The 19,379-nt window shown below is 32.9% G+C and overlaps 1 long non-coding RNA gene across 2 annotated transcripts in view; it reads right to left on the bottom strand.

Annotated features, from left to right (window-relative positions):
• The window catches only part of LOC140435165 (uncharacterized), a 46,563-nt gene extending 45,616 nt beyond the window's left edge, over positions 1–947 (bottom strand). For both annotated transcript variants that reach the window (XR_011950112.1, XR_011950113.1), the window contains exons 1-3: positions 688–947; positions 386–481; positions 6–103 (exon numbers count right to left, since the gene is read on the bottom strand). This is a non-coding gene — a long non-coding RNA (uncharacterized lncRNA). The remainder of the gene's footprint in view (positions 1–5; positions 104–385; positions 482–687) is intronic.
• Between the last annotated feature and the right edge of the window lie 18,432 nt (positions 948–19,379).

The following is a 19,379-nucleotide window of genomic DNA, read 5'->3' as shown; positions in this document are numbered from 1 at the left end:
CTTACCCTTAGTTATTCAGCGTCTAACGTTGTCAATTGTTGTTGTTGTTGATTTCCAAATATTAATTACGGTGGGCACTGATGCTTCATGTTCGGCTTCTCATCTAAAATTATAAGTTTACATAATTTGTACAATGCTTGTACTGTGTAATATTTTTTCTAGGTACTCGTGTATTCTTTCTTTTACATTTAAAAACGTTTTTTATTAAACAAATAGCGTGACTTTGTTGCGCATGCTCATTAGACATTTGGGACATCTGCATATTGGACATTTTGCAAAAAAAAACCTTCGTAGACATTTTATTTACGTGCTTGTTAAAAACCAGGCACATTTATGGTATTTGTTAAAAAATAGGCATGTTTAATGCAGAATAACAATATCTTACCTTAGTATCTGTATACTTCGTCTATTCCTGTCGGTCTTTACGCCTTAGTTTTTGACAATTTAGAACTTTATGGGCTTTTTATCCCTTTGGTATACTCTGTAAGCAAAAGTAAAACTGTTTTAATCTCTTAATTATTTTACCACATTTTGAAATATTTGGCCGGTACAACCGCCATTTTGTACATGTGTATTAAATCTACATTTTTTACAAAATACATGCTAGCGCTTTTACCTTCCTTACGTTTTTGAATCGTTTTAGACACCAGTCATTGAATAATAATAATAATAGTTCTTATTACTTACCTCTGTTTTCTTCTGTTAATCCTTGTTCTTGGTAGGTCCTTACAGGCATATAAATGTATATTTACATATTTTTTCACAAAATTTTTACATTTTGCCACATTTTTCTGATTTTTTACACTATAATCCATAACACGCACATTTCTTTGAAAAATATTATTTAAAATGAAACGATGAAGTCTTCGCTGTTGTTCTACACCTAGATAACAGTTTGCGGTTTTGGCGATATCGCAACCTGCTTACAACTTTATCAATTTCTCATGTGTTTCTGCTATTTGCATTTTAATAAAAATAATATTTTGCGGCTTTCTGCATCGGTGATATCTGAAATCTTTGCTAATTTGTAAATACATTCGTAATTTTTCATATTATAAATACTCGATTAAAAATAGTTTCTTTATCGCACTTTGAGTTTGCGGATTTCTTTAACACACAAGTTTAAATAAAAATATATGTTTGCAATACCCATATCGACAACCTTGACATTACTATTCGCTTTTGCGTTATTCTCTGCGGTTTGTATTTACACTTTATATCGACACATTGCTTCGTATATCCCGTTCTAACCATGACAAATGACCGTTACACCTTTGATAAATACTTTTTTTTATACCTATTGACACCTACCAAATGACCGATTGGCCTAGTAGGCTGAGCGTCATGACGGGGCGCGGGCTAGCGTTCATGACGTCATCGCGGGACGTAACCAGTGAGCGGACGGTGCTTGAGACGTCAGGGGTCAAAGGTCAAAGTGGGGTGAAACGCATACCTTTCTACTGGTGTCCACGTCAAAATCTGTTTTGGAATCCTGTCATCTGGCATTCTCTGTACATGGCCGTACCATATTAACTGTTTTGTTTTCATGTCATCAACTATTGTATGCTTGACTCCCATCATTTCACGTATTCTCTCAGACACTTATAACTTCATGTGGGTAATAGGATAAGTTGTTGATGGTTTCTGATGTTGGTTCGATGGATTGTAGCTGAATGAGTAAATTGTAAGTTGATGGAGATAGAGTTTTGTCTGTCATCTAATGTGTGATGCACCAAGAGGAGCAGGAAAATTCCACCCAACAAGGGGAATAAGAAAAAAAAAATAAGAATAAGAAAAATATATTTATGTCAATAAAAACTAGAATAATAAACCTTGTGTTAGCAACATCATAAATTTTAAAGATTTCCTTGCTATAAAAAATTAGCAATTACTTATATATATACCAATATATAAAAAATAGCGAGTGTCGAGCAATAAATAAATATAGTTATTATTAAATAAATTCGGTAAATTACACGATATATTCTAGCTGCATAGACTCCATCAACTCAATTTAAAATATATATTCCGAACATCCATTAGACACTGGAACAAATGTGACATTAATCTGGACTCCTTCACACGTTGGTATTTTAAGTAATTAGGCTGCTGTTACTAATACAAAGGAAGCAATTACAACCAAGTCAGACATCAAATCTGTTCAACTAGTATCAGATCCAAACCCACTTTTCAGGCTTTAGATCAAAAAGTTCTGGTAAAGCCAATACAGGAGATCAGTCTCAAAGCTACACAAAATTCAACCTATCTATCATTCACCAAATCTTTCAGCTACCTAACTTAACTAGAAGAAACAAATGAATCGTTCGCAGGCTAAGAATTGGCCAAACTCGGCTAACACACGGACACCTCATGGCTTCTGATAAATCACCTGTCTATGAAAATATAGTCAAAAATGTCTATATAAAAAAGGTTTTACTAATATTATTCTTAGCCAATAAGAACTTCTTCAGAATGTACCAGATTTCCTTCGAAAAACGAATTTGTATTCAAAATTTGTTTACCTTGTAGTTGAGTTGCACAATAAACTAAAAAAACTTTTAAACGCAAAATATGCTATCTACCCACCTCAGAAAGGGAGAAAAACATCATACAAATGCATAAAATGTAGGAATCCTATCAATACATCCAATCCACAATCCACAATAATTGTGCTGTAATGGGGGTCTAACTTTATAATTAATAGTAATTATTGAGAATCGGTGTGTTTACTTTAAATAGTTCTAAGTTTTGAAATATTTTTGTAAGTATCCCTGTGTTAAAAAATAAATTTTCAGAATAGTATCATTAGTATTTTCTTTTATGAATGAAAATATAAATTATACATCCTACATCATATTATACATCCAAAATCAAAATAAATGTTTCTATGTAGATATTTTTGCGCCGCTTCCCTGAGACCGGATGTTTCCCATTATTATGAGACCAGATGTTTTGGTTTAAGAGTTAAATACAAAAATAAACAAAAAAATAAAAAATTAAATAATTTTATTAGACACAACTGTAAAATCTATTCTAATCCAAGCCTTTTAATCATATATTGCATTGTAATTGAAAATTGAAAAAAATATTCTATTTGTTTATTAGCTTAAAAATTATACAGTTGTTCAAAAAATTCCTTAGGCTCTCCTATTCAACGGATTTCAATGATTCGAATATAGATTGCAAAATTATTTTGTAAAAACTGCTAAATTGAATGTGCTGAAAGCTTGTGCAGTTTTTTATATTTCAGAGAATTTCAGAGAAAGTAAATTTTGTAAATTCTATGTGGCTTTTAAGTATTTGAAAAAGATTATTGAAAAACATTGATTTTTTACCCTTTTTTAATGGTTTTTGCTAATTTTGTAATAATAATAATCCTTGTTTCAATTTGCAGGCAATTTTTACGTGTAGGAAATTTAATTGCCAACCTTTTTTGTTTATACAAAATGTTTCTAAAACACATAGCAGCCGAGATATAACAACGAAAATAATTATATAACTTGAATTTTTAAAATTATTTTCACAAATTGTTTAATAAAAAATTTAGCCTACCTTTTATAGACTAAACGCCCATCTTTTCAAGTCTATACTTGAAAAATACACTAACTGCATTTTACTATATCTTCTTATAGGAATCCATAAGTTCATACTTTTTATTAGCCTGAACGTAATTAGTAAGGGATATGCTATGGTCTTTTAGACATTTGGAACAGGCCACCATAAAAATATTGTGTACACACAGCGTATATCAGGTATCGAAGGACGAACACGTTAATTTCTTACCTAAACATCGCAATGCCGCCAGGGTGGTCTCTCAAAGACATAACATTCTAGTTGCGATGCTGTGTTCAGGAACTGACCAAACACCTGTCTACAGTTTAAAAACTAATGTGCCTACATGACCAGATTGTAAATAAAGTATGTGTTACATGTTCATCGAGGTCATAAATCTAGTTGCTAATCTCAATTTCATGACAGATTGGAAGTATAAAAAAGAGTCTTACCAATATTAACGAGGATTGAATTACAGACGGTTATGAAGAACACTTATTAACGAATAATAAAAATATTTTGTTCATTAACTTTGTATTTCATTATTGTGTAGAATCTGCGGCGATTTCCTTTAAAATGTCTTTTGTTTTTTCTGATTTTCTTTATAAACATTTTCCCCGTTCTTTACATTGCCAATAATGTAATCGTTTGAGCAGTAAAACAGCTAATGTTTTTAGTTTAAAAGAAGTTTAGTTTTTTAAAGTTAGCACATAACCATCATATCTGATGTCATATTTGTGAGATTCATCTATCTACCTATCTATCTATAGCCCAAAATCTATTCATGTGTTGAATATAGGCCTCTCCCATTTGTCTATTTGTCTCCATTTGTCTCTGTCTTCTGTTTGTCTTTTCCACATTGGAACTGCGCTTTGCTCAATGTCATCTTTCCATCTCATTTGCGGTTGACCTCTTGACCTTTTTGCAGTATATGGTTTTCAGTGGCCAATTTCTTTATTCCATCTTCCATCCTGATATCTTTCGTTATGCCCGGCCCATTTCCATTTTAATTTCAATGCATGTTCGACAGCGTCTGTTGTTTCGGTTTTGCATCTTATCCACTCGTTCCTCTTTTTATCTCTCAACGATATTCCCAACATTTGTCTTTCCATAGCTCTTTGAGTTTTCTTTATTCTATCTAAGTTGCTCTTGGTACACGTCCACATCTGGGCACCATATGTCAGAACAGGTAGGACGCATGCATTAAATACCTTCGTTCTTAATTTTAAAGGTATTTTTTGGTTTTTGGTAGTATATGAGAGTTTTCCGAATGCCCCCATTCTTATTCTTTTGGTTATTTCTTTAGTCTGGTTACTTTTGTCTGCTCTGATAGCTTGTCCTAAGTAAATATATTCTTGGACGTGTTCTATGTTTGTTCCACCTAAGGTAATTACTGATCTGTCTTCTGTATTGGTCATTATTTTAGTTTTCTTCAGATTTATTTTTAGTCCTTTCTCAAGAGATGTTTTTTCTAGGTCTGAAATCATTATTCGTAGTTGTTCCATAGTTGTTGCTATCAGGGGTATATCATCGGCGAATCTTAGATGATTTAAATATTTCCCGTTTATACCGTTTATTGTCCCAGTCTATAGATTTAAAAATGTCTTCAAACGCCAGAGTAAATAGTTTGGGTGAGATTGTATCCCCTTGTCTGACACCTCTACAAATTCTAATTAATGGAGTTTGCAAATCTCTGTCTAGCTGAATTCTCATAGTGGCGTTTTGATATATATTGTGGATTAACATTCTGTACCGTGAATCTATTCGGCAATTAACTAGCGCTTCCTCCACTGCCCATAGTTCTATGCTGTCAAACGCTTTTTCATAGTCAACAAACGCTAGGTATATTGGAATGTTGTATTCATTGGTCTTTTCTATCAATATTTTAAGTGTGTGAAGCTGGTCGGTTGTGCTGTACCCCTTTCTAAATCCTGCCTGTTCAACTGGTTGGTGAGCTAACTGGCTGGTTGCTAAGCTTTCACCTTAGTGAAAGTTTTATAGATTTGTGACAAGAGAGATATTGGTCTATAGTTAGCTAATTTTGATCTATTTCCTTTCTTATATATGAGAATTGTATTTGCCTTGTTCCACTCTTGCGCTATTTGTCCTTCAAACAAACATTTATTGAAAAGTATCTTTAGGTAGTCTTTTATCTTTTCCCCTCCTTCTTTTAACATTTCAATTTTATTTGTGAGATTTATATTATTTATGTTATCTGGACTGGTAAAAGTACAACTTTTTTATGGGTTTTGATAATTTATGCTATAATGATAGTAAGATTTCTTGTTTCAGAACAATTTGCTTGTATGAGATGAACATGTCACGGAAGTGTGTCAACTTCCAGTTTAACAGTGAACAATTATTCCTTTTAGATGATTGACTTGACCGTTACTTGATGGAAATTTATTTTATCTAACAATAAAACACTGAATACTTTTGTTTTTAAAACTTCCACAAAATTTATCATAACATATTATAACTACAGCAGTTTCGGGATGGTGCCTTTCTCAAGTAGGCTATTTTTGGCATGCGTTTACACTTTATAGTCTTTAACTGAATGAGTTGAGGAGGGGAGAACTGTTTGTCTTAAGTTGGTCATTCTGATTTATGTTTTGACACACAGAAGTTCCCATGTCAAAAAACAACTTCGAGATAGAATTAAATATTATTAAGTAAATAGCAGTAAACAATGGGTACAACGAACAAACAATACATAAACTTTTTAATCAAAAACTACATAAAAAGGCCCTGAAACTATTATTTTCACCAGCAAAGAAAACCCCAGTACTTTCTGCTCGATTACATATACAGGAAAGATATCAAAAACAATATTCAAACACGTAAAAAAGAAAGGAATAACACCAACCCTCAGAACAAACAAAAACTTAGACAAATATATTAAGGACATTAAGAGCCAAAAGAAAAAGCACTTATACAGTGATGTATACAAACTTAAATGTGGCGATTACCCAAAAACTTACATTGGTCAAACTGGAAGAACTTTTAACAGATGGATGGCAGAGCATATTCAGATTCTACGTACGCACTTCACCTTCCAGACCATAATCATTCTTTTAATGATAAATTTTAAATTTATCCCATTCAAAATAAAAGTTTTAAGCTATTTATTTTAGAATCTGATAGCCACACCAAATAAAGTGCGCTACCGGTTACTCTCTGTCTAATGCAGCACACCGCGCCCAGGAGAGAGAAGAATGGATAGCAACCATTCGTGAAATACCATAACGTCACCAAATCCTTACGAAGGATAAATGATAGAGGAGGAGGATATTAGAATCTATGAAAACTAGCAAATTAAAAAATACAGACATAATTCTGAATGAACTTGAGACAGTTCAGCCCTCCTTAACTTATTTAGTTGAAGACTATAAAGTGTCAACGCACACCAAAAATAGATCACTTGAAAAAGGTACACTGTCGAAACGGCTGTAGTTATAATATATTACATATAATAAATTTTGTGGAAGTTTTAAAAACAAAAGTTTTTAGTGTTTTATTGTAAGATAATTCCTTTTATTTAGATACCCAGTAAACATTTATTACAAAAGCGTAAACTCAACCCTGTTGTGAAAACCGCCTATTATTTTGGTATTAAGGTAGCGTACCAGAACAAGACTTGCACTCCACACATTTGATGCAACTCTTTCGTAAAAGGGATCTTAACCCGAAAAAAGTAATATCATTGCTAAACCTATATTAAGCTATGTTAAGTAAAGCATTCTGCCAAATAGATAAACCAAGAAGGACAGGCCTTAAAATACATATGGGATAACTTTCCTTTATTTTTATTAAGTGAAACTAAATTTTAAGAAGAAATTTTTGTACAGCCACAAATTTGTTAACTTATAAGGATCCAGCTTTTTATAGTGTTTTAAAAATCACAGGAAAAGAATATTAAGAAGCTCTTGAGTGAGTTATTTGTGTTTTTTTTTTTTAATCAAAACAAGTGATGATAACTAGTAATTAAATACAATTGAAAATACCGTAAATATGTTAAAATTAGTTTTATCACAATTTTTAATTAAAATTTTCTTGTAAACGAATTTGTGACTAAATTGAAACGTCAAAAACAAAATAAAAAATGAAATTTTTATTACAGTTAATTACGATTTATTTCCATATATAAAATATTCAGGGAGAATTTAGTAGGACAATACGAGAATAAGTTGTTTTAGAGTAAATGAAAAAAAAAGGTTATAAAATGGAACTCTAGGAATATTACCAAAGTTGAGAGTTTAACTATATATTTTAAATTCTTAAAATTAACAAATACACAAATGGCTAGCTTCTCCCTTTCATTGCTACATTTTTCAATTAATTAATCGAAAAACCTTTCGATTTATACATAATAAGAAGATGTTATAACCACTTCAAAACTTTTCAGATTATTGGAGATAGTAGTTATATCTATCAGACATATTCCTGCAGTCTTAGTTGAGTGTTTCCTCTATTCCATTCCTCACGTAGACTGATAATCCCTTGGAAAGGTACTTTAGGTTTATAACTATGTACCTCATGGTCATAAATTGTCATCTATTCGGAATCCCTAATTTTATTTATGATAATATTATTAACAGTAGTTTCATAGTCGAAGTTCTAGTTTCATAGTCAGGTTTTCTCGCTGTCTATAATACCCCATCCTCGCCTAGACCCTTATAATTATATGTAGCAGGAGATCCAGTAAAACCTTCATGGCTGCCGTTACTGTGCCTCTCATAGAGCCTGTGATCCTGGGGTAAGCAAATTTTTGTATGTTGCTTAGTTTAAGGATAACTCTTTTGGCCACCATACCACTGATGCCTATGTAATTGTTGGTTTTACCACCATTTTTCTATGAGTGCGTCTGGTTACCATTTACGTAGATACCGTTCTCTTGGATATTCGTTCTATCTGCGGATTGAAGCCTCTAATATTATATTACTCCAAGATTCACTCACCAGATTTAAAGATTTAGATTTGTACCATTTAGGCTTAGAGGTATCACTTTCTTCAAATTTCTCCTTCTGATAAATTTCATGATTTTGGACTTCTGGGGGCTTATTTTAAGTCCTACATTTGCAGTTCATTCTGTAACTAGAGTCAGAGCCTGTTGCATTCTATCTCTATCTACCATTAAATTTGTCGTAGGCTAAGATAACTAGGTCATCCACTTAGCCCTGGACAATAGAAGACAAGAGAAAATACAACACTCTCCCTTCTGGACAATATCTGGCTAATTGTACTGGCACTGTAACGTTGCGTATATCAATGGCTCCTCAGTATGCAGTCTATCATCTACAGCTAGTTTCATATATTCCTTTTAAACGAATCGCCCTTATGATTGCTTCATAGGAGGTGTTGTCGAATACTCCTTTAATATCGAGAAATGCACCCAACAGCACTCCTTAGTTTTCCAGAACGTACTGTACCTTCTCTACGAGTTGGTGCAGTGCCGTTTCCGACTTCTGCTTTATACTTTCCCTGATGTATTGGACTTCTTACCAATATACCATCGCTAATATGCCTATCGAGCAGTTTGTCTAGAGCCTTCAGTACAAACCGCATAAGACTTATTGTCGCCAGGGACATTTTTCTAACTGACTTTGCCAGGTTTTTCTATAAAAACTACCCTTTTGAGCCTCTATACTTCGGGTATGTACCACAGTCCTTAAAACTGTACCAGGTTAACTTATCCCTAGGGATAGCTGACGTGTGTTCGATTCATTGTAGAGGAATACATCCGAGCACATTTTTTCCTAGAAGGAAGTTCTGCTACAGTTAGCTGTCGCACGTACCGTACTCCGAAAATGGGATGAGCGCTGTAAGGCTGACGAAATTTTTGGAGTACTCCCGTCTTTTATCTAGATCTTTTTTCTGTCATTGGTCCGGCTAGTGTTTATTTTCTTTTTTTTTTCTTCTTAATGACTGCTAGGATGTAATTGTGTACAATATCCATCATTCCTTATTAGTGCTATGCTAGTCTGAAGTATCTTATATAATTTTTGTACAGAAGGTCCCTTCCCTTCTGTATAATTATTGGATAAATCCCATCCAGACACGGTGATTTATATGGCTTAAATGAGTTTATTGCTTATTTGATTTTGTCCTGACTCTTTAGGCACATGCCAGTTTTTCATAGAACCATAAGTTATGGTATCTAGTCTAGTCTGCTACTACTGTTATAAGTTTTGTTTGAAAGTCAGGAAAGTGCGCCCTGCAAAGTTCTTTCAGGGTTTATTCGACATTCTCAGTATATTTACCTGACTTCTTTTGGAACGAGGGAATACTTATCTAAGAGTCTTTTAAGAAAACTTTGTAGAACCTGGACATTTCTGTAGTCCGTTCTGTCTTCCACATGATTTCCTTTTTGTCCTTTTCAGTTCCTTATTATAATCCGTCAGTGCTTTGCGATAATCGCCCCACTCACCTGATGTTTTTTCGGAATTAAATTTTCATCTGACTTCTTTACTTGCAAGGTTATGATTCCACCAGGGTACTTTCGTGTTAAAATTTCTCACTATTTTTGATAAGTTGTCTGTGAACGCGAATATGATAACCTGTTGAAATTATTCGGCGGCCATATCTAGGTCCAATGTATGCCTTATCGTTCCTTTAACTTTGCCTGAAAGTAAGGTATGCCTTATGGAGGATATTAAAATTATTTCGCAGTCAACAATGTCTGCTTTCCATCTATATCGTATTTCAACAACATGAAACAACATACCCAGATTAAAATCCCAGATATAAAATAATGATTAAATTATATTCTATTGTTAACTACAAATTAGATTTGTCTATTCTATTTATCATGACCCATTAATTTTATATTATTTTATATAACGTCTCACATATCTTTAGCTATGAGTATTTGATTCTGCTTAGTCCCTTTACTAACTTTATTTTATATTCATATTTTTTGTTCATTTTTGATTAAGCTAAGGGAATCTAGGTTTTCCCAACATCTAATACTCTAAAAGTCTGTATTCAAAAAGCTATAACTTCTAGTCATCTGCGATTTTTGGTTTTAACAGAAGCACGTGTACCGGTAAAATTTTATCTGGTTATATACGATACAAGTTTATTGAATTGCGAGTATCGCTATCGGGTTTATAGTATTATTAACATTTCCCGTTCATGTGGTTTAGGACTATAAACAAGTGCATATTTCCGAAAACAGCAAAACACTAAAACTCTCATAAACTCCACTTGAATGGAGAACATTTTGATATTTATGTCTTTATAGCCGCAGAAATTAAAACCACAATCAGTCTGATTTATGACTGACTTAAAAACGATAAACTTGGAAAATTAGTATCGTGAAACCAATAAAAGTCATTACTTGTTTTGGGCCAACGCAGAGTTAGTATATTACAAAAAAAGAATAAATTATTATGCCAAAAGTAGAGTAGCGTTTAAGATTTTTGGTAATATTAAAACAACAACTACGATTAATGCAGGAGAGAGAAGATGGTCAGGAAAATCTTCTGGAAATTAAAATAAAGGTGACAGAGAACCATAGAACTGTGATTGTACATATATTTTCATAATTAGCACTATTCATAAAATGTGCTATCAAGAGAAGGTAAATTCCATTCCATTTATCAGTAAATTGTGGATTGTAAAAAATATATGTAAGAATGTTTGTTTCTTCAATTAGCAAAGTTTCCAGTGGCGGATCCAAGTGGTGCACAGGGGTCATGACCCCCCCCCCCAAACAAAAATAAATTTTAATCAAATAATCCTAAAAAAATTATTCAAAACCCATCAACCCTATAAGCAGGAAGTCAAGAGTTGAAATGATTCAAACTCATTTATTCTAGGGGTAAGTGTAGAATTATGTGGAAGGATTTTTACACTGCTCTTTAAAAAAATCAACAATTCTGAATACAGTAATACCTCAACTAACGCTACCACGACTTCCGCAAATTCAGAGTTGCTGACAATTCGTGAGAAAAATTTCAATACGGAGTAAAAAAATATTTCACTCCCTTGTAGCCTAATATGTCTAATTATAGAAATAACTATTCTTAAATTGTATTATGTTTTTTGTTGAATAAATTAATTTAAATAGAATGCTGTTTACACTTCTTCTTCCTTTTTTCATTACGGAAGGGTGGCTATAGCTACAGCAAATTGCTCTCTATCTTGAGCTGTTCTTATTATCGAATGTGTGTCCATGCTTGTTCATTCTCTTACATTCTTCAGCCAGGAGCATTTTCTTCTTCCTGGACCTCTTTTTCCTTCTACTTTCCCTTCCGTTATGAGTCGTAGAAAGTTATATTTTTCTCCTCTGTAAATATGTCCTAGATAACTCGTTTTTCTATTGTTTACAATGTTTAGGAGTTCTCTTTCAGTCCTCATTCTTCTCAGCACCTCGTTGTTGGTCACGTGCTTTGTCCAAGAAATCTTCAGCATCCTTCGAAAACACACACATTTCACAGGCTTCTATACTCCTCATACTTGTAATTCCGAAAGTCCATGTTTCGACTCCGTATAGCAATAAGGAATAACTGATGTTTTTACAAATTGATATCGGATATCTAACGATAAGATAGAGTTTATTAGAAATGTTTAATACACTCATTAATGTTTACACTTACATTAAGTTATTGCATTTAAATTACTTAACTTTGGTTTATAGTTATTTACCATTGGTTTGTTCTTGATATTGTAGCTAAAGGATGGGTGGGTTTAAATTAATTGTCTTTAAAATACCAAGTTTATATTGACAGTCCTTGATTTTTCAGTATTTATATTTTAATAACTTTCCTTTGGTTTAATAGTCTTTTACACTTGATTTTACTGTTATGGAGTATGTGGGTTTTAATTATTTTTTTTTGGTATAAGTTTAAGACCCCTTAATGTTGTACTCTACTTTGCAACCGTAGGGTATTTGGGTTTTAAGAACTTCTCATTGATTTAATATATCATTAAAATAAATATTGACAAAATGATTACCTTACATGAGGCACAAATCATATCAATCGTAAAGGTGCTAAAATCTAAATCCTATATCAAAATCACCCTCATGACCCCCCTCCCCCGACCAAAATTTCTGGGGATCATCCACTGAAAGGTGCAAAAATCCAAATTTTATATCAAAATCACCCTCAAGACCCACGACCCTCCCTCCCACGACAAAAGTTTCTGGATCCGCCACTGAAAGTTTCATTAATAAAACTCAATTGCGTTTCCCTGCAAAAAGAACAACTTTATGATTAGTTGTATAATTAAATTAATTACATTACGTGCAAAAACACACATCATTTGAAGCTTTTAACTAATAATAAATTGACGTCTGTGATGGTAGTAATAAAAATCAATAATGACAATATCTACTGTCAAAAGCTGCACTCAGCTCAGAAGAAATTATAACCTAAAGCTATTAACTAGAAAAAGAAGATTTTAAGTATTTCGCCAAAATTGTGGTGTAACAATCTATTAAAATCAAAATTACACATATTTAAGAAAAAAAAGGAGTGTTCTCATTTTCTGTATATTTAACATTCCTATAGACGAAACTCTAAACATTCTGAAAACTAAATACAATATCCAGCAAGACCACTTATCTCTCCTTAAACATTGTATGTCCAACACTTATTTCATCTTTCAAAATCAATTCTACAGAAAAATAAATGGTGTCTCAATGGGCTATCTCCCCACTATCTCCAGTAATTGCCAATATCTTCATGGAAGACTTCGAGACCCGGGCACTATCCACATCAATGCTCAAACCCACGTATTGGCTTCGATATGTTGACGATATATTCATCATTTGGTCCCATGGCAGGGATGCTTTGGTGTTGTTTCAAACCAATCTGAATGGTATACATCCTAGTATCCAGTTCACGATGGAGGTGTAAACAGATTCATCCCTAACGTTTCTCGATGTTATCATAAAGAAGAACCAATCCCAAGGTTTTCATCACTCTGTTTATCGAAAACCCACTCATACAAATCGTTACTTGCATACCAACTCTCATCATCTACCTAGACAAATTAATTCAGTCATTAATACCCTTGTCTCCAGATCAATACGCCTTTGCGATAATGCAAGTAGACCCGCTGAAGTTAACCCCGCTAGGTAGAAGTAGACCCGCTAGTTTAAAATGAACCCTCATCCAAAACGGTTAACGTGAAAATCACATCAGTAGGAGCATCCACAGACATCAATCTCCCACTAAATCGCAAACCAAAGACTCAGACTTTCATTATACGAAAGCTATTCTTTTTTACGTCAAAGATCTCACTCAAAATCGACACAATTCTTGAATCAAGATGAATAAAGACAATATTTACCCCCCAACAGAAACTTTCATCTCTTGTCCGATCAATTGAAGACAACATTCCAAATGAACAAGACGAAGTATATGAAATACCTTGTGCAGAGTGCCTCCGATCCTACATAAGCCAAATAAATCGTAGAATCCAAAATAGAATTTATAAACATTCCATTTCTGTTCGCAATTCTGACTCAATTTCAGCTCTAGGTCAACACCATCTTACATATCAATCATCATCAAATTGATTTTAAAAACTCCAGAACCATAGACCCCATACGCTTTTCTATCAACCAAGAATTATCCGAGCAACACAGAGTTTATGAAGTTCATTGTGCAAACTTCAACATTTAATGGCGTTTTGTTATTCTTTAATATTTGGATTGCCTCGTTAGTTTCATCTAAGATCGGTGAATCGATTTTATTTTTATTTGGATCAAGGATAAATTGCTTATCAAGGGGGCATTATCACCATCACTAGGTACACAACAAGTGGTTGAAATGTTCCATCCATCTTTTAATGATTTTCTTCTTGTTAACTATTATGTTCCCTTGCGTGTCCTTGCACAGATTGAATCTCAGTTTAAATTATTTTTTTGCACTATAAGATCTTTCTATAAAAGGCTTTTCCAATCTGATAATATCAGTTTTAGTTATATCCCTTCTGGATATTCTCAAAAACCTTCTAAACACCTTTATTTGCGTCTGATCGAAATTTGTGATGTTTATTTCCGTCATAAAAATTATTCCTTTATAAAAATATACCTTTTGATCAATTTTTGACATCTAGTGAGTCTTATATAAAAGTAAAGCAATTAATATTTAGTTACTTTACAATACATTAAAACTACTTCATTTTATATAAATGTTGAACTTTTCCAAAAATCATCACAGAAAAAATATTTGTCCTCTAGAGCTCTTTGCCGCTTGTAAATATAGCACCCAACAAAAAATTGGTGTCTAAAAGTGTTGAAATATGACCTAATCAGCATAGAAAGAAAACCAAAATCTTAAACTCAAAACGGTAGACCATACCTTTGTGCTTTTTAGTCATGGTTTAACTGTAATAAACTGAAAAACTGCTGCAGCTGAAAAGTTTTATTTGAAGACTCCTTAAACCGTGAAGTCATATCCTATGGGCTCGCATTTTATGGTACCTCGTTACACCACGAAGATCCCTATGCCTTAGGATGTAAAATGGTTTATCTCTTTTTATTTTTTCCCCGGTCACATTTGAAGCATTTGTTATTTGAAAGTACTAGAACTTACAGAGCCGAACTTGTGCTACAAAAAATAAAAATTATATCTTTGTAGCTATATTCATCTTTTAAAATTAATAATGATAAGAATTCTAGATAGAAGAAATCGTAACAACTAAATGTTGTATGTTCATAAATCTTAAAACTAATTTTGAAGAAGCTCTAATTGTTGCTAATCATAAGATTCCCAATAATATTAAATCCAGTCTTAGGTTAGCATCGGAAGAAGACCAATTTCATGTCTTAAGAACCTGAGAGAATGGTTTGGATGCAGCTCAAAACAACTATTTAGAGCTACTGCCTTAAAAATTAAAATAGCTATGATGATTGCCAACCTCCGTAGCGGAGATGGCATCTGAAGAAGAAGAAGTCTTAGATTAGATTAGTCTTTCAAGGCCTTCCCAGTGATGTAGGGAAATAAGCAAACGGTTTTCCCATAATCTACTAGCCCACAACATCCAAATAAGCTTTCGAATGTGGCTTAGTAAATTTATCTGGATGTGCATCTAACTATCTAGCCTACCACAGTTTTTTCAAACAAGCTTTGAGTCAATTTTTATGGATCCTAGTAGATTATATCCTAGGGATGCAAGGGATAGTGATGCGCAACGTATAGCCTCTCCTATCCTAATGTCAACCTCACCTGCCCGCGTTATGATCTTGATTATGGTCATCCGGTGCATCCTGTTAGATAACAAATGAATGAGGCTCTGACGTCCTAGTGATTTCCGATATAAACAATCCCCCACTTACTGACCAACGGCTTAGGGCGGATGAGTTGGTGAGTGGTAGGGCATTATTTTGTCCTGGGGTTGAGAAATCGGCTCCGAAGGCAGATGAATCAACAAATAATGGTCAACGGCATAAGAATGCAGAAGGCAAAGGGAAACTACTGCATTAACGGTTCATAGAGTACCCCCAGGAAAATCACCATAGAATTGAAACTGCAATTGCAAACCGTTAGTAATCATGGAAAGCAGAGGACAAGATTCGGCAGGAGAGGAGAAACATATTTAACCACGAAGACTTTCAGGTCGTAAACATGCGAAAACCTTGTGAAAAAATCCTAAAAATAAAGAAATCTAATTTTAGAATATGCACATGGAATGCTAGAAGTCTATTTACGCTGGGAAACTTGTAACGCAATTCAAGAAATGAAAAGAATGGAAATAGACCTACTGGGAATCAGCGAAATGAGATGGCCAGAGTCAGGATCATGTAAAAAGGACGGAAGTGTATTATATTATTCCGGTAACAGCACAGAAGACCCACATCACAAAAATGGTGTAGGTATATTAGTTACATCAGTAATGAGTAAATATGTGACCAATTTCGTACCAGTCTCGGATAGAATAATATTACTCCAAATAAATACTCAACTATTTGAAACTAACATACTTTAAATCTATGCCCCGACTGCAGGTGGAAAATATGACGACAAAGTCGAGAAGTTATATGATCAGATCCAAGACATCTTACAGAAACTTAATAAACACGAAATTTTATATATTATAGGCGACTTCAATGCAAAAATTGGGGAAGGTCGACGAGGTCAGACTGTAGGTCCTTATGGTCTAGGATAACCTAACGATCAAGGACAGAGATTGTATGAATTTTGTAAAGAACACGATATGATCATTGCAAACACCTGGTATAAACTATCCAAGCGACGACTATACACTTGGAAAGCCCCATTTGATGATGGCAATAACCCTGAGTCCTCAAGAAATCAAATAGACTATATCGATCGTTCGGAAGAAAAGGGTTAGTTACATCTCAAAAATGTTTATTTTTCAATTTATTTCATTAAACTAACTAAAAAGGTGCCTACTATTAGGAACGCATGAAGTTTAGAGAGAATCTTTACTACCAGCCAAAAGATGTCCGCATGTAACACGGGGATTTTTACATTTTTCGCAGAATATTTTGTACAAGATCGTTGTATCTCAGTTTCTCACCGTTAGTGTTTCAAATATTTAGGAGAAAGAAGATACATTCGATATTATTGCAAAAAGTAAGTAGTAAATGCATGTAAATTTTACAACGAAACAGATACATCTCAGAATGTTACAATCTTCGATTAAATTAACTATTTCGCGTTTGTAACAAAGCCGCAACATTTTGTTTTGTAACTGTTTTGAACCAATTTTTTCAGTTAATTTTCTTGATTGATTTTTAAATAGTTACTGTAAAATTAGGACATGTTACACTTTTGACTAAACTTTTGTGATAAGTTTATTCACAGTCTTTGGGTTATGTCAAAATATATCACTTTTCTTAATACTTTTTGTAATTTTTTAAGATAATATTTTAGACCTGCAACTATTTTCGTGCATGAAAAAAATATTAAATACCTAGGCTTTTGTTGAAAATCCAGATATAAAATGATTTAATTTTTTTGTGTATCTTTATTAAAAGTTTGTTTAATTATAAAAAAATCTTTTGGTAGTTTTTCAACAAAAATAACCAGTTTAGTTAACAAAGGTGTTTTGTTTGCAATTTAAAAATTCCTCTATTATTGAACAGCAAAATATTTTAGAAAAATATCAGAAACATTTGAAAGAAAAGGATTTAAGTCGCAAAGAAAAAGATAATGACAGAAATACTACATAAAATACTAAAGTAATTGTTTTTGATCTGCAGGCAGTTTTGCCTGATCGTGTAGGAGATACTGCAGCTTTCTATTATGTTTCAAAGCTTAATGTACTAAATTTTACTTTGTATGATATTAAAAACCACCCAGGTACTTGCTTCATGTGGCATGAGGGTGAGGCACAAAGGGGAGCGAATGAAGTAGGTTCCCGTCTTTTTAAATTTCTAGAATATATAAGCAATCAAAATGAAGAAGATTTAAATGTAATACTTTATTCCGACAACTGTACAGGCCAAAACAAAAACAAATTCATAATAGCTCTTTATATTTATGCAATACTAAAATTAAATATAAGTTCAATCACCCATAAATTTCTTGTTTCCGGCCATAGCCAAAATGAAGTTGATAGTGTACACGCGACAATAGAAAAGGCAATAAAACTATACAGAAAATCAAGCCCTATTTACGCTCCTGATCAGTATGCTTGCATTATGAGATCAGCAAAAAAAACCGGAAAAACATATAAAGTAAACCAACTTTTATTTTAAGGATTTTATGAATTTAAAAAAATTAACTTCTGACTTGTTTGTAAATATCAATAAAAATGTAAAAACTTCGTCATTTAAGGAAATCAAATTAGAAAAAAAAACAATCCAAATACAGTATTTTATAAAAATTCTTTTGAAGATACAGATTTCTGCCAAGTGGAAATTATTAGTTCGAGAAAAACTGTTAGTATAGAACAAATCAAAATAAAAAACGCATATTCCACGAAACCTGGTATATCAGAGGCAAAAAAAACAGGTTTGATATCATTAGTCGAAAAGAAAAAATGCGTACCGCCATATTATTTTGATTTTTACAATAATTTGTAATGCTTTAATCTAATTCTTTTAACGATTTTAGGTATGTATTGAATAATTATAAATTAAGTTAACATTGTTACAAATTGTAAACATTTACTAATTTTTAATTCAAAACCGTTGCATGTATTTTTTTATAACAATAAATAAACAGTTTGAAAAATCACAATTATGTCATTTAATTAAACCCAACTTAGCCTACTTATTTAAATAAAAATCACAAAGTTTTATTCATTAATGATCAGGTAATAAAAAAAAAACTCCGAAAAAAATCTTAAAACTCTTCTCCTGCAAAAGTAGTTTTTTCGAGTTGTAACCCTTTTCTTCCGAACGATCGATATACATTTACAAGTATAGCGTTTCCTAAATGCCGTCATTTTTCGTCAAAAAAGTCACTACATTTCCTGGAGCAGATATTGGATCTGATCATCAACCACTTGTAAGTGTTCGAAACCGGATACCGGACAACCATCAAGGATGGTTACAAACCAATTCCATTTCTCTCAGTAAACTTTCTTTTCTATTTAGACGCAGATAACTAGCCGCTTCTCACAATCTTGATAACCAAATTGTCGTACTTCTTCTTCTTTCTCTTTATAAGCAATTCTGCTTGTTCATTGGCATATTAATACCTCTATGGAATTTTGTCACTCCATCTTTTGTGCGGTCGTCCGATACTTCTTCTGCTGATTGGTGACTTATTTCTTGCTATTTTGACGACACGGGTCTCCTCCATTCTGCTTGTGTGGTTATTTCATTCTTGTTTTATTTTGTGTCCATTTATTTATACACTGTACGTTACATTTTTTTGTAATGACTTCAATTATTTTTC

The sequence above is a fragment of the Diabrotica undecimpunctata genome, chromosome 2 (assembly GCF_040954645.1).
Source record: "Diabrotica undecimpunctata isolate CICGRU chromosome 2, icDiaUnde3, whole genome shotgun sequence".
NCBI lineage: Eukaryota > Metazoa > Arthropoda > Insecta > Coleoptera > Chrysomelidae > Diabrotica > Diabrotica undecimpunctata.
This window is presented reverse-complemented; position numbering and strand designations above follow the sequence as displayed.